This window comes from Bos javanicus, chromosome 14 (genome assembly GCF_032452875.1).
Source record: "Bos javanicus breed banteng chromosome 14, ARS-OSU_banteng_1.0, whole genome shotgun sequence".
Classification (NCBI taxonomy): Eukaryota; Metazoa; Chordata; class Mammalia; order Artiodactyla; family Bovidae; genus Bos; species Bos javanicus.
The window spans coordinates 603,560-616,250 of NC_083881.1; the positions used below are offsets into that span (position 1 = coordinate 603,560).

At 48.6% G+C, this 12,691-nt stretch overlaps 1 protein-coding gene across 20 annotated transcripts in view; it reads right to left on the reverse strand.

Moving 5' to 3' along the window:
- Window positions 1-12,617, reverse strand: part of MROH1 (maestro heat like repeat family member 1) — a 56,307-nt gene extending 43,690 nt beyond the window's left edge. For 17 of the 20 annotated variants that reach the window (XM_061438051.1, XM_061438050.1, XM_061438047.1 and 14 more), the window contains exon 1: window positions 5,986-6,093. The gene's annotated coding sequence lies outside the window, so the exon portion shown is untranslated. Of the gene's footprint in view, window positions 1-5,413; window positions 5,741-5,985; window positions 6,094-11,389; window positions 11,508-12,528 lie in introns of those variants that run through there. The other 3 variants (XM_061438041.1, XM_061438043.1, XM_061438042.1) reach the window with 3 other exon arrangements.
- Between the last annotated feature and the right edge of the window lie 74 nt (window positions 12,618-12,691).

Consider the following 12,691-nt stretch of genomic DNA (forward strand, 5'->3'; position numbering starts at 1 on the left):
AAAATTCATACGGAAATGCAGAGGACCTAAAATAGCCAAGACAACTCTGAATAAAAAAAATGGAGAACCTATACTACGTGACTTCAAGAGTTATATGGCACATCACACCACTTGGTAGCAGACACACATCACACCACTCAGTGACAGACATTCTGTGATCAACATTAGCCACCCGCCTCCCTCACCCTGCTCCAACCCTTCATATCGGGCAGCAGGTGCCCTGCTCCCCCTCTGAGAGCCCATCTCTGATAGCTGCCTCTCCTAAAGCTGCCTTGGCCACTTCCTCCACCCTGAGAGTGCTGGTCTTCATCAAACACAGGCTGTATCATGCCACACCACTGCTCAGTAGTCTTCACTGCTGCTCACAGAATCAAAGCAATACCTTCGACAAAGACTTTTGCAACCCAGACCCAAGTCCCTCTCTGCTCCTCTCTCATCCCTCATGCTTCAGGCATCCTGAATGCCCTGGGCCAGGGCTTGGGCTCTTGTACCTCTGCTTCTGCTGCTCCCTACAAACACCCCACCCTGTCCTCTTCACCCGACAGAACACATTCATTCCTCAGAGGTCAATCACTTACCTCCCCCAGGACACTGTCACCCCTCCAGCAGGTGACCCAGGGTTCCCCCAGTCCTCGCTCCTACAGGGATAGTGGCATCCTTTCTGAACAGCAGATATGCATGCTGATCTGCCTTCAGCCCACCATGCACACAGAGAAAGCTTTGATTTATATTCTTGGCATATACACAATTTCAAAAAACAAACAAAACACTGTTCATTGAAGGAAAAGACTCAAAATCCTCATCTAAGACTCAATATTATAAAACTGTCAATTCTCTTTCATTTATAAAAATGTGAATCAGGCTACTGGAGGATTCCACTTGATAAAATGGTTCCAAATTCATATGGAAGAATCAACATACAACAGTAGCCAACTAAATTCTGAAAAGTCTGTGAACAGCGGGATTTGTCCTATGTTATGTCGTGTCCAATTCTTTGCAACCCCATGGAATGCAGCATACCAGGCTTCCCTGTCCATCACCAACTCCCAGAGCTTGTTCAAATTCATGTCCATCAAGTCAGTGATGCCATCCAAACATCTTATCCACTGCCATCCCCTTCTCTTTGTGCCTTCAATCTTTCCCAGCATCAGGGTCTTTTCTAATCCAGTTCTTCGAATCAGGTGTCCAAACTATTTGAGCTTCAGCTTCAGTATCAATCCTTCCAATGAATATTCAGGACTGATTTCCTTTAGGATTGACTGGTTTGACCTCCTTGCTGTCCAAGGGACTCTCAAGAGTCTTCTCCAACACCACAGTTCAAAAGCATCAATTCTTCGGTGCTCAGCTTTCTTTATAGTCCAACTCTCACATCCATACATGAATACTGGAAAAACCATAGCTTTGACTAGATCGGCTTTTGTCAGCAAAGTAATGTCTGCTTTTTAATATGCAGCCTAGGTTGGTCATAGCATTTCTTCCAAGGAGCGTGTCTGCAGTCACCATCTGCAGTGATTTTGGAGCCCCCAAAAATAAAGTCTGTCACTGTTTGCATTGTTTCCCTAATTATTTTCCATGAAGTGATAGGACAGGATGCCATGATCTTCATTTTTTGAATGGAGTTTTAAGCCAACTTTTTCACTCTCCACTTTCACTTTCATCAAGAGGCTCTTCAGTTCTTTATCGCTTTCTGCCATAAGGGTGGTGTCATCTGTATATCTGAGGTTATTGATATTTCTCCCAGCAATCCTGATTCCAGTTTGTACTTCATCCAGCCTGGCATTTGGCATGGTGTACTCTGCATATAAGTTAAATAAGCAGAGTGACAATATACAGCCTTGACATAATCCTTTCCCAATTTGGAACCAGTCTGTTGTTTCATGTCTGCTTCTAACTGTTGCTTCTTGACCTGCATACAGATTTCTCAGGAAGCAGGTCAGGTGGTCTGGTATTCCCATCTCTTTCAGAATTTTCCACAGTTTGTTGTGATCCATATAGTCAAAGGCTTTGGTATAGTCAATAAAGCAGAAGTAGATGTTTTTCTGGAACTCTTTTGCTTTTTCGCTGATCCTACAGATTTTGGCAATTTGATCTCTGGTTCCTTGCCTTTTCTAAATCCATCGTGAACATCTGGAAGTTCTCAGTTCACGTACTGTTGAAGACTGGCTTGGAGAATTTTGAGTATTACTTTGCTAGCATGTGAGATGAGTACAGTTGTGTGGTAGTTTGAACGTTCTTTGGCATTGTCTTTCTTTGGGATTGGAATGAAAACTGACCTTTTCCAGTCCTGCGGCCACTGCTGCGTTGTTGCCCAGTAGTAGATATAATGGCCATCTGAATTAAATTTTCCCATTCCAGTCCATTTTATGTTATGTTAAAATGTACTAAAATGCTGCCATAATTAAAACTATGCCTTTGTTATAAGAGGCACACAAATCAACAGAGCTGTACGGAGAATCCAGAAATAAACACCAATAAGGAATAAAAAGGGAAAATTTTAAATAATAAAGACATTAGCCAACAAATAGTGTAGGAACAGCTTGGTAGGCACTCAGGGGAAAAAATTAGTTTTCCCTACATCTGTCCTTACCCCAAAATAAGTGCTAGATGGATATAAGGATCATGTGTAAAAAGTAAATGTAGTCCTAAGTAGAAAATACAAAGACATATCTTACAGTCTTAGAGTAGGAAAGGACTTTCTAAGCCAGACACAAAACTCCACATATCTTAATGAAAGCTTTCAGTTGGACTATATGAAATTTTTTAATTTCTGAAAATCAGAAGCATACATAAACTCAAGACCACATCCATACATACACCTATGCCCACAATTGTACACTCTCAGACCTCACCCCATCCTCAATAGAGCATTAAGTAAATGAAAGACAAAATAGGTCAAACCATTCATTATAGGTATGACAAGAGCCCAATCTGCCTAACATTAACATGCACAGAAGTGCACCCACATCAACAAGATGAACAGGAAGACAGGCGGCACAAAGAAGACCACCAGTCCAGGACTCCACTTCCCGTGCACCGCCACTTCCCCTCACTGCCCCACAGGACTGAGGGGCGGGGAGCAAGGCCTGCAGTGGCCACACATAGGTGGGGACAGCCAGCAGAGCCTGTGGAGTGTTCCCTACAAGCCTGAATGGTCGCACTCTGTGATGGGATCGTCCATCTTCCAATACCCATCTACAGAAGCCCACAGAGTGTCATAAAAACACATATGTCAATCAGGGATCTGGTTAGATTTGAAAAAACAAGCACTGGAAAAAAAGTGGGAGCCAGGTAAGTATAGATTACCTGGGTTTGACTGGTTTTGAAGGTCTCCACCTGCGGCCCCTGCCCTAGGCCAGGAGATAACTGACCTGTGAGCACAGTGCTGATGGCAAAGCCAGGTGTAACCACCACAGAGGAAGGGGGCACACAGACAGGGGAGGGCCCAGGAGGCCCCCTGCCTCCCGCGGGAAGCACCTTAGAGGCACCATCTCCTGAATCTGCATGGCCAAGTAAGTCCAAGACGGGCACACTGTGAGCAGCTGGTCAGCAGTGGGGCAGGACTCCACCAGGACTGGCTCCTATACTCCCCTCCACGGCTGCCCGCCTGCCCACCATGATGCTCCTGGCACATGGCACAGGGCAGAGCCATCAGGGCCTTCCCTCCCTGCACTGGACACACTGTGGGCCAGTGAGGAAGCAGCTGCCCCCTCCCCCATGCTCACCAGTAGTCAGCATTGATTCAATGACATTTAGTAAAAGCCTACCAGGTACTGCCCCTGCCCACAGAGCCCTGGCCTGAAAGATGCCTACTTGTATTTCAACTGCCACGTGAGCTGACAAACCTAACCGTGGTACAGGACCACTTCACTGAGCTGGGTGGGGCTCAGAATGGGGTGTGGGAGGGCTAGGAGGGTCACATACCTCCCAGCCCAGAGGCAACAGGAGTGGTATGGAAGGCAGGTGTGTGAGGGGAGACTAGGAAGTCAGGAAGCCCAGCAGGGGGTCACAGGATAGCCCCACCAAGCCCAGGGTCTTTCCCTCCCAGCACAGGAGCCAGAGCAGGAACCAACTTCCAGAGTCACCAACAAGAACTGGGGCAGATGACCTGGAAACAGTCCACAGCTCACTGCTCACAGCTCCTGGAGAGCAATGCTTCTCAATGTAAGCCACGCCAGCGGTGTCACCCCCCAGAAGTGGTTGGCTCTCCAGCTCAGTGAGGAAAGCACGCATCTCAAGACGCCCAGCAGCCAGCATTCCTTGAACAACAGCAGGGACTCTCCTGGAGCGCCTGCCTCAAGAAGGTCAAGTAACTTGGCTCCATGAAAGGGCTCACGCAATCTGGGCTGCTCATTGGTGCCTCGGTAGGCCCTGGGTCTGAACTAAGCACAGATACCTGCCTCCAGGCATAGGCGGCAGCTATGAGCTCCAGGGAGCAAGCAAGAACCCCAGGGTTCCACCTCTGATCTACTGGGGCCCTCAGCAAGCAGTCCTGGTGGAGTAAGATGCAGCAACAACAATCCACGTCAGCCTGGACATTGATATCAAGGTAACCAAGACAGCTCAACTTGGTCATTCCACTTTAGCAACAAAGAGAGACCTGAGGTGCGTGCTCACTTGAGTCGTGGCAGCCAAAAGCCCTGTTGACAACCGCATTCCCAGGCCCTCTGGCTGTCAGGACCAAAGGGGTGACCACATCATAATCCTGCCACCACTCAAGTGTCCCACCAGATGATTCCCACATAGGTCTCCTGGGGCCCAGGGCCTGCTGGCCATCTCCACCAGGACCATCATCGCCACAAACCCAACGGCTCCAACACGATTGTCACCCAACCCCTCCCCAACCCACAGGTCACTTGCCTCTTCTGTGTCATCATGCACTTAGCTCTCAGGTCAGAAGCAGCATCACCCCTTCCTGTTCCTCCACCTCCATCCCCACACTCTATAGTGACTCACCTTCTCCACCTCTACCACCTCCCTTTCCAAAGTGGTCCCCTCAAACCAGCCTCCACCCCAACCCCGCCTGGCCCCGCAGCAGACAGCCATTCCAGCTAACATTGCCACAAAAGTCCCCTCTGCCCCCTACCCCCCTTTGTGCCTCATCACCCTTGAGCTTTCCAGTCAGCCCCTCCCCTACGCCGCTGGGCTGGCAAAGGAGAACCTCTGTAAAGTGTGCAGATGGGAACCACCATGCACACAGAGCCCTCTTACCAGGCCCTACGGCTGCACTGCAGCTCAGCTGATGCTACAGAAAACCGGAACCCAAAACTGGGCCTAAGAGTCCAGGGACTGGGGGCCAGCCGTGGCCAAGCACTTCCGAGCTCTCACCCGGATTTAGAGAGGAATTTCCTGCAGCCTCTCCAGCTTCACACCTACAGGGCATGACCAGTAACCCTCAGGACTGAGGACACATTACCTCCCGGCTCTGGACCGCCTCCTCCTCTCACGCCAAAGAGAAAGTAGAAAGAATACAATGGTACCTGCGCTTTGGGACCCTCGGGTTTAGAATGAGTTTCCCACAGAGGACCCCCGTTTTCCCCTGGGGAACCAAGGAGGTGGACCACACGCCTCCGAAAAGTGACAGACTGAACGCCCCCCCGGGTGGGGGGAGGGACAGGCACGGGCCGAGTATCCCGAGTCCCACCCTGGGAGGGGCCGAGCACAGGGGACGCGCTCCGCACGCCAGGCGAGGAAGAAAGTGAGCGGTTGGACTCCCAGGCCGCTCTTCCGGGTTGTGACGCGGCAAATCCGTCTCTGTGCGGGGCTGAGCGCACCTGAGCCCGAGGAAGGGGGCGGGCTCAGCCCCGCGAAGCCCGGGACCGTCCCCGCGCTCGCCTGGTGACTTTGGAGAGGCACCCCCTGACTCGGTTTCCCGCGGCGGCCGGGCCAAGGGGGCGACCCAAAGGTCTGCGACCCAGGCTTTCCCGAGGGGCACCTCCCCGAGTGACCGCGGCCGGCTCCGACCCCCGGGACCTGTCCGCCCTTTACCAGAGGAGGCGCCGCAGCCGCGGCCCCGGGAGCCGCCCTCGCTGCAGCCGTTGACCGGAGTGGGCGGGGCCACGCGACGAGCCCGCCCCCTGCCAACTGCCTCCCACCGCGCGGTAACTTGGCCCCGCCCCCACACGATCTCTGCGCTCATTGGTTGAGAGATCGTGTCTCTCCTCTCTCTCTCTCTCGGCCCCGCCCCCAGCCGGCTTGTGACCGCCACATCTGACCGTTGGGCTCCAGTCTGGCCGCCCTGTGGGCCTCAAGGGGTGTGGCAGGTTACTGCGTAGGTGAGGGACCGGGCCTGCTTGCCACTCTGCTCTGTGACCCCTCCCGACACACCACGGTGATCCTGTCACACAGACACAGACCCACATACCCTGAGATACCTGGGGCACCGATGTACCCAAACCCAGTCCCTTTGCAAACACATACCTGTCCAGGAACACACGCCAGGTGGGCTAGACCTGGACACAGGCAGGAACTGTCATGCCCTATATCTCTCACACACGAACACCCAACAAATAACCCCAAAGAGCCCAGGGCCACAGGCCCCTCTACACACAGGTACACACCTGAACACACGAGGCACATATCTAGTCTGCCAATAGTCCCTGGGAATCAAAATGTGAAGGCACCGATAAAACTAGAGCAGAACACAGGGAAAAGGTTCTCTGACATAAATGGTACCAATGTTTTCTTAGATCACTCTTCTGAGGCAGTGGAAGTAAAACCAAAACTAGATAAATGGGACTTAAACTCACAAGGTTTTGCACAGCAAAGGAAACCATAAACAAAACAAAGTGACAACCTAAAGAATGGGAGAAAATACTTGCAAATGATGTGACCAACAAGACTTTTATTTCCAAAATATACAAACAGGCCGTAGAACTCAATGTGTATATATACATATATCTATACACACACACATATATACAATATATACAATGTATATATATATATATATACACACATATGTATATAAATGGGCAAAGGCACTATGGAGAACAGTATGGAGGTTCCTTTAAAAACTAAAACTAGAGCTACCATGCTGCTGCTAAGTCACTTTAGTCGTGTCCGATTCTGTGTGACCCCATAGACGGCAGCCCACCAGGCTGCCCCATCCCTGGGATTCTCCAGGCAAGAACACTGGAGTGGGTTGCCATTTCCTTCTCCAATGCATGAGTGAAAAGTGAAAGTGAAGTCGCTCAGACCCTGCAATCCCACTCCGGAGCATATATCCAGAGAAAAACATGATCTAAAAGGATACATGTTTATTGCAGCACTGTTTACAATAACCAAGACATGGATGCAACCTAAATATCCATCAAAAGGGAATGGAAAAAGAAGATATGGTACATATATACAGTGGAATATTACTCAACCATTAAAAAGAAGGAAATAATGCCATTTGCAGCAACATGAATGGATATAGAGAGTGTCATACTGAGTGAAGTAAGTCAGACAAAGAAGGAGAAATATTGTATGACATCCCTTATATGTGGAATCTAAGAAGAAATGATAGAAATAAACTTACAAAACAGAAAGAGACTCACAGAAAATGAACTTATGGTTGCCAGTGGGGAAGGGAGAGTTAGGGACTTTGGGAAGGTCATGTATACACTGCTCTATTTAAAATGGATAACCAACAAGAACCTATTGCAGAGCACATGGAACTTTGCTCAATATTTTATGTCAACATGCACGGGAGGTGGGTTTGGGGGACAATGTATGTGTATGGCTGAGTCTCTTCTCTGGTCACCTGAAACTCAGTTCAGTTCAGTTGCTCAGTCATGTCTAACTCTTTGAGACCCCATGGACTGCAGCACACCAGGCTTCCTTGTCCATCACCAACTCCTGGAACTTGCTCAAATTCATGTGCATTGAGTCGGTGATGCCATGCAACCATCTCATCCTCTGTCACCCCCTTCTCCTCCTGCCTTTGATCTTTCCCAGCTTCAGGGTCTTTTCCAATGAGTTCTTCATCAGGTGGCCCAAGTATTGGGGTTTCAGCTTCAGCATCAGTCCTTCCAATGAGTATTCAGGACTGACTTCTTTTACGATGGACTGGTTGGATTTGCTTGCAGTCCAAGCGACTCTCAAGAGTCTTCTCCAACACCACAGTTCAGAAGCATCAATTCTTCGGCGCTCAGCTTTCTTTCTAGTCCAACTCTCACATCCATACATGATTACTGGAAAAACCATAGCTTTGACTAGACGGGCCTTTGTTGGCAAAGTAATGTCTCTGCTTTTTAATATGCTGTCTAGGTCATAGCATTTCTTCCAAGGAGCAAGTGTCTTTTAATTTCATGGCTGCAGTCACCATCTGCAGTGATTTTGGAGCCAAAAAAAATGAAAGTCTCTCACTGTTTCCATTGTTTCCCCATCTATTTGCCATGAAGTGATGGGACCAGATGCCAAGATCTTAGTTTTCTGAATGTTAAGTTTTAAGGCAACTTTTTCACTCTCCTCTTTCACTTTCATCAAGAGACTCTTTAGTTCGTCGCTTTCTGCCATAAGGGTGATGTCATCTACATATCTGAGGTTATTGATATTTCTCCCAGCAATCTTGATTCCAGCTTGTGCTTAATCCAGCCCGGCATTTCACATGATATTAAGAAGAGGTGGCAAGAATACACAGAAGAACTATACAACAAAGATCTTCATGACCTGGATAACCACGATGGTGTGATCACTCACCTAGAGCCAGACATCCTGGAAAGTGAAGTCAAGTGGGCCTTAAGAAGCATCACTACGAACAAAGCTAGTGGAGGTGATGGAATTTCAGTGGAGCTATTTCAAATCCTAAAAGATGATGCGGTGAAAGTGCTGCACTCAATATGCCAGCAAATTTGGAAAGCACAGCAGTGGCCACAGGATTGGAAAAGGTCAGTTTTCATTCCAATCCCAAAGAAAGACAATGCCAAAGAACGTTCAAGCTACCGCACAATTGCACTCATCTCACACGCTAGCAAAGTAATGCTCAGAATTCTCCAAGCTAGACTTCAACACTATGTGAACTGTAAACTTCCAGATGTTCAAGCTGGATTTAGAAGAGGCAGAGGAACCAGAGATCAAATTGCGAAAATCCGTAGGATCATCGAAAAACAGTTCCAGAAATACATCTACTTCTGCTTTATTGACTATGCCAAAGCCTTTGACTATGTGGATCACAACAAACTGTGGAAAAATTCTGAAAGAGATGGGAATACCAGACCACCTGATCTGCCTCCTGAGAAATCTGTATGCAGGTCAAGAAGCAACAATTAGAATTGGACTTGGAACAACAGACTGGTTCCAAATCGGAAAAGGAGTACATCAAGACTGTATGTTGTCACTCTGCTTACTTAACTTATATGCAGAATATACCTGAAACTATCACAACATTAATTGGCTATACACCAATACAAAATAAAAAGTTTAAAGTCTGGGGGGAAAACATGGGCAGAAGACCTAAACAGACATTTCTCCAAAGAAGATATACAGATAGCCAATAGGCACATGAAAAGATGCTCAACATCACTAATTATTAGAGAAATGCAAATCAAAAGTTTAGTAAGGTACCACAGCACTCAGGATAGGCATCATTAAAAACTCTAGGGATTTCCCTGGTGGTCAGGTGGTTAAGGACCTGTCTTGCAATGCAAGACACACAGGTTCAGTCCCTGGTTGGGGAACTAAGATCCCACATGCTGCAGAGCTACAGAGCCCACAATGAAGATCCCACATGCTGCAACCAAGACCCAACTCAGCCAAATGAATAAATTAAAAAAAAGAAAAATCTACAAATAACAAATGCTGGAGAGGGTGTGGAGAAAAGGGAACTCTCCTCCACTGTTAGTGGGAATGCAAATTGGTGCAGCCAGTATGGAAAACAGTAAGGGGGTTCCTCAAAAAACTAGAGTTGTTGTATGATCCAGCAATCCCATTCTAGGGTATACATCTGGAGAAAACTATAATTTGAAGAGATACATGTACCCCAGGACTATTTACAACAGCCAATACATGGAAACAGCATAAATATCCATTGACAGATGACTGGATAAAGATGTGGTGAAAGTGAAGTCGCTCAGTTGTGTCCGACTCTTTGTGACCCCATGGACTGTAGGCCACCAGGCTCCTGCGTCCATGGGATTTTCCAGGCAAGAATACTGGAGTGGGTTGCCATTTCCTTCTCCAGGGGATCTTCCCGACTCAGGGATCAAACCCGGGTCTCCCGCATTGCAGGCAGACATTTTAACCTCTGAGCCACCAGGGAAGCCCAAAGATGTGGTACATATGTACAATGGAATACTACTGAGCAATAAAATGAAATTACGTCATTTGCAGTAACTTGGATGGACCTAGAGATTACTATACTAAGTGCAGTAAGTCAGAAAGAGAGTCAGAAAGTAAGTCATAAATACCATATGATATCACCATATGTGGAACCTAAGATATGACAGAAATGAACTTATTTATGAAAGAGAAACAAACTCATATGGAGAACAGACATGAGCCTGCCAAAGGCGGGGGCTGCTGTGCGTTGCGGCTTAACAGATGCAAATGAGTGCGCACAGAGTGGGCGAGCAGCAAGACGCTACTGCATAGCACAGGAAGCTCTATTCAATATCGTGTAATAAACTGTAATGGAAAAGAATATAAATACACATGCATAACTAATCACAGTGCTATACACCAGAAACTAATACAACATTGTAAATCAACTATACTTCAATAAAAAGCAAAACATTAAAAAAAATAAAAAATATTTTATTAGTCTTTAATAAAAGATTAAAAAAACAAAAAGCAAGTATATGCATTTGGGACCTTGGGATCTGGAGATGGAGGCAGACAACAAGCAAGTCAATGATTCTTAAGTTGCACAAAGTGCTGTGAAGAACTGCAGCTGGGGGCTGAGAAAGAGAGAAGCCAGGAGAGGAGCCCAGGTTCTGGACAGACACACTGGCCCCCGCAGAGCCCCGGAGGCTGAAATCACCTGGGTGTGCCCACAGACCAAAATGAAAGGAGCAAGTGGTGTTCCAGAAGCTCAGGAAAGGAAAAGCAATTGGAGAAGAAAGGGCCAGTCAGCAACAGTACATCCTCGGCATTAACAACTTGTCTGCGTCTCACTGGGTCCACAGGGATCTGTGGGCAGGAGTGCGAGGAGGCAAAGTGGCCTCAGTTTAAACATGGGGGCAGGTTGGTCATTGGACAGTACGGCAGGGATGGGGGGATTCTTTTTTCACAGAGAGAAGGGCTGCAGCCTTCTGTCCTAGGGATAGAGTGCAGAGAGCGGGACAGAACTCTTGTAGACGGCTGATACAGCGTTCTGCTCCACAGATGGGGCCTGGCCCCCAAGAAAGAGCTCCCACCCCCCAGGTACTGCATAGGCAGGAAGGGAGGGTTATCCAAGGGAGGCTCATACCTGGATGGCTCACTCTCCCGTCGCTGTCCCCATGGCCAGGGTTCAGGACACGCCACTGGTCCTACCCTCCCCAGGCTCAGCTGAATTTTTTCACTCCTAAGCACGCACACACGCTGCCCTGGCACAGATAACAGCATCATTCAATTTTTATTAAATTATTAAGGCCAGGGACTTCCCTGGGCGTCCAGTGATTAAGACTCTGTTTCCACTGCAGGGGGCGTGAATTTGATCCCTGGTTGGAGAACTAACACCTTGCATGCCGCGAGGCCCCCCGCCTCAAAACAGAGTATTAAGGGCAGTCTCTCTTCTGTAACAGTAAGCTCTGTGAGAAAGGCCCGTGCCTGTGACTGGCTCCCAAGGGCTTGGCACCAAGCCCAGCACAGGGAGGTACTCAGCAATGCTCTGAAATAGATGGATGACCTGGGGTGCAGAGAAAGAGGAGGGTGAGTAGAGCTGGTGAGCACTCTGAACCCTGCCTGTCACCTATCTGAGCAACAGTCACTGGCTTCCAGCTGTGTTCTGGAATGAGGGGGAGCCAGGGAGGCGGTGTAGGCTCCCCCCATCTCCAGCCCATGTAACACTTTCGTAACCATCACGAGTTAAATCCCCTCCCCTTGAAATACCCAGTTTCTCTCTTCCTAACCTGCATGGAGCAACAAACCAGCTAAACTGTCCATATTTTCTATCCTCCAGGCAATTTGCCAGACAAGGGCTGTGGGTGAGCCAGGGGATATCAGACACAAGCCTTGCCCTCCAGCGGCCCACAGTCCAACAGGGAGGAGAAAATGTATCCATAGCTCACTTCCATGCAGAGGGAGTGCTGCAGGCACCACGGATCCTGTGGGGACAAATCTGGTCCGCAGACACTATGCTGTCCAGCTCACAGAAGAGAGACCATGAACTTGGCCCTTACTTGTTTCGTCTGTAAAGGGGGCATCACTTGGTGATGTTCACATTTGAAATCCTGGGTGTGGACTGCCTACCATGGGACAGGCACTTTGGTGTGCACAGAAGCAGGATTGTGGGAGGTAGTGGTTGCAGCTTCAAACAGCGCCCGCAGGCAACACAGCTCCACCCCGAGTAACAGCGCTCACAGAACACTGCAGGGGCCGGGAAAAGGGAGGTGCATGCTGGCTCACCTCCTTGAGGTGGGCGGTCCAGTGGTTAGGACTCGTCCTTTCACTGCTGGGTCCGAGTTCAGTTCCTGGTTGGAGAACTAGGATCCCCCATGCTGCGCCGCACAGCCAAAACCATAAAAGGGCTGTCTGTGGCCCTTGGGGTTCTCACCCCGTGGAGTGGGCC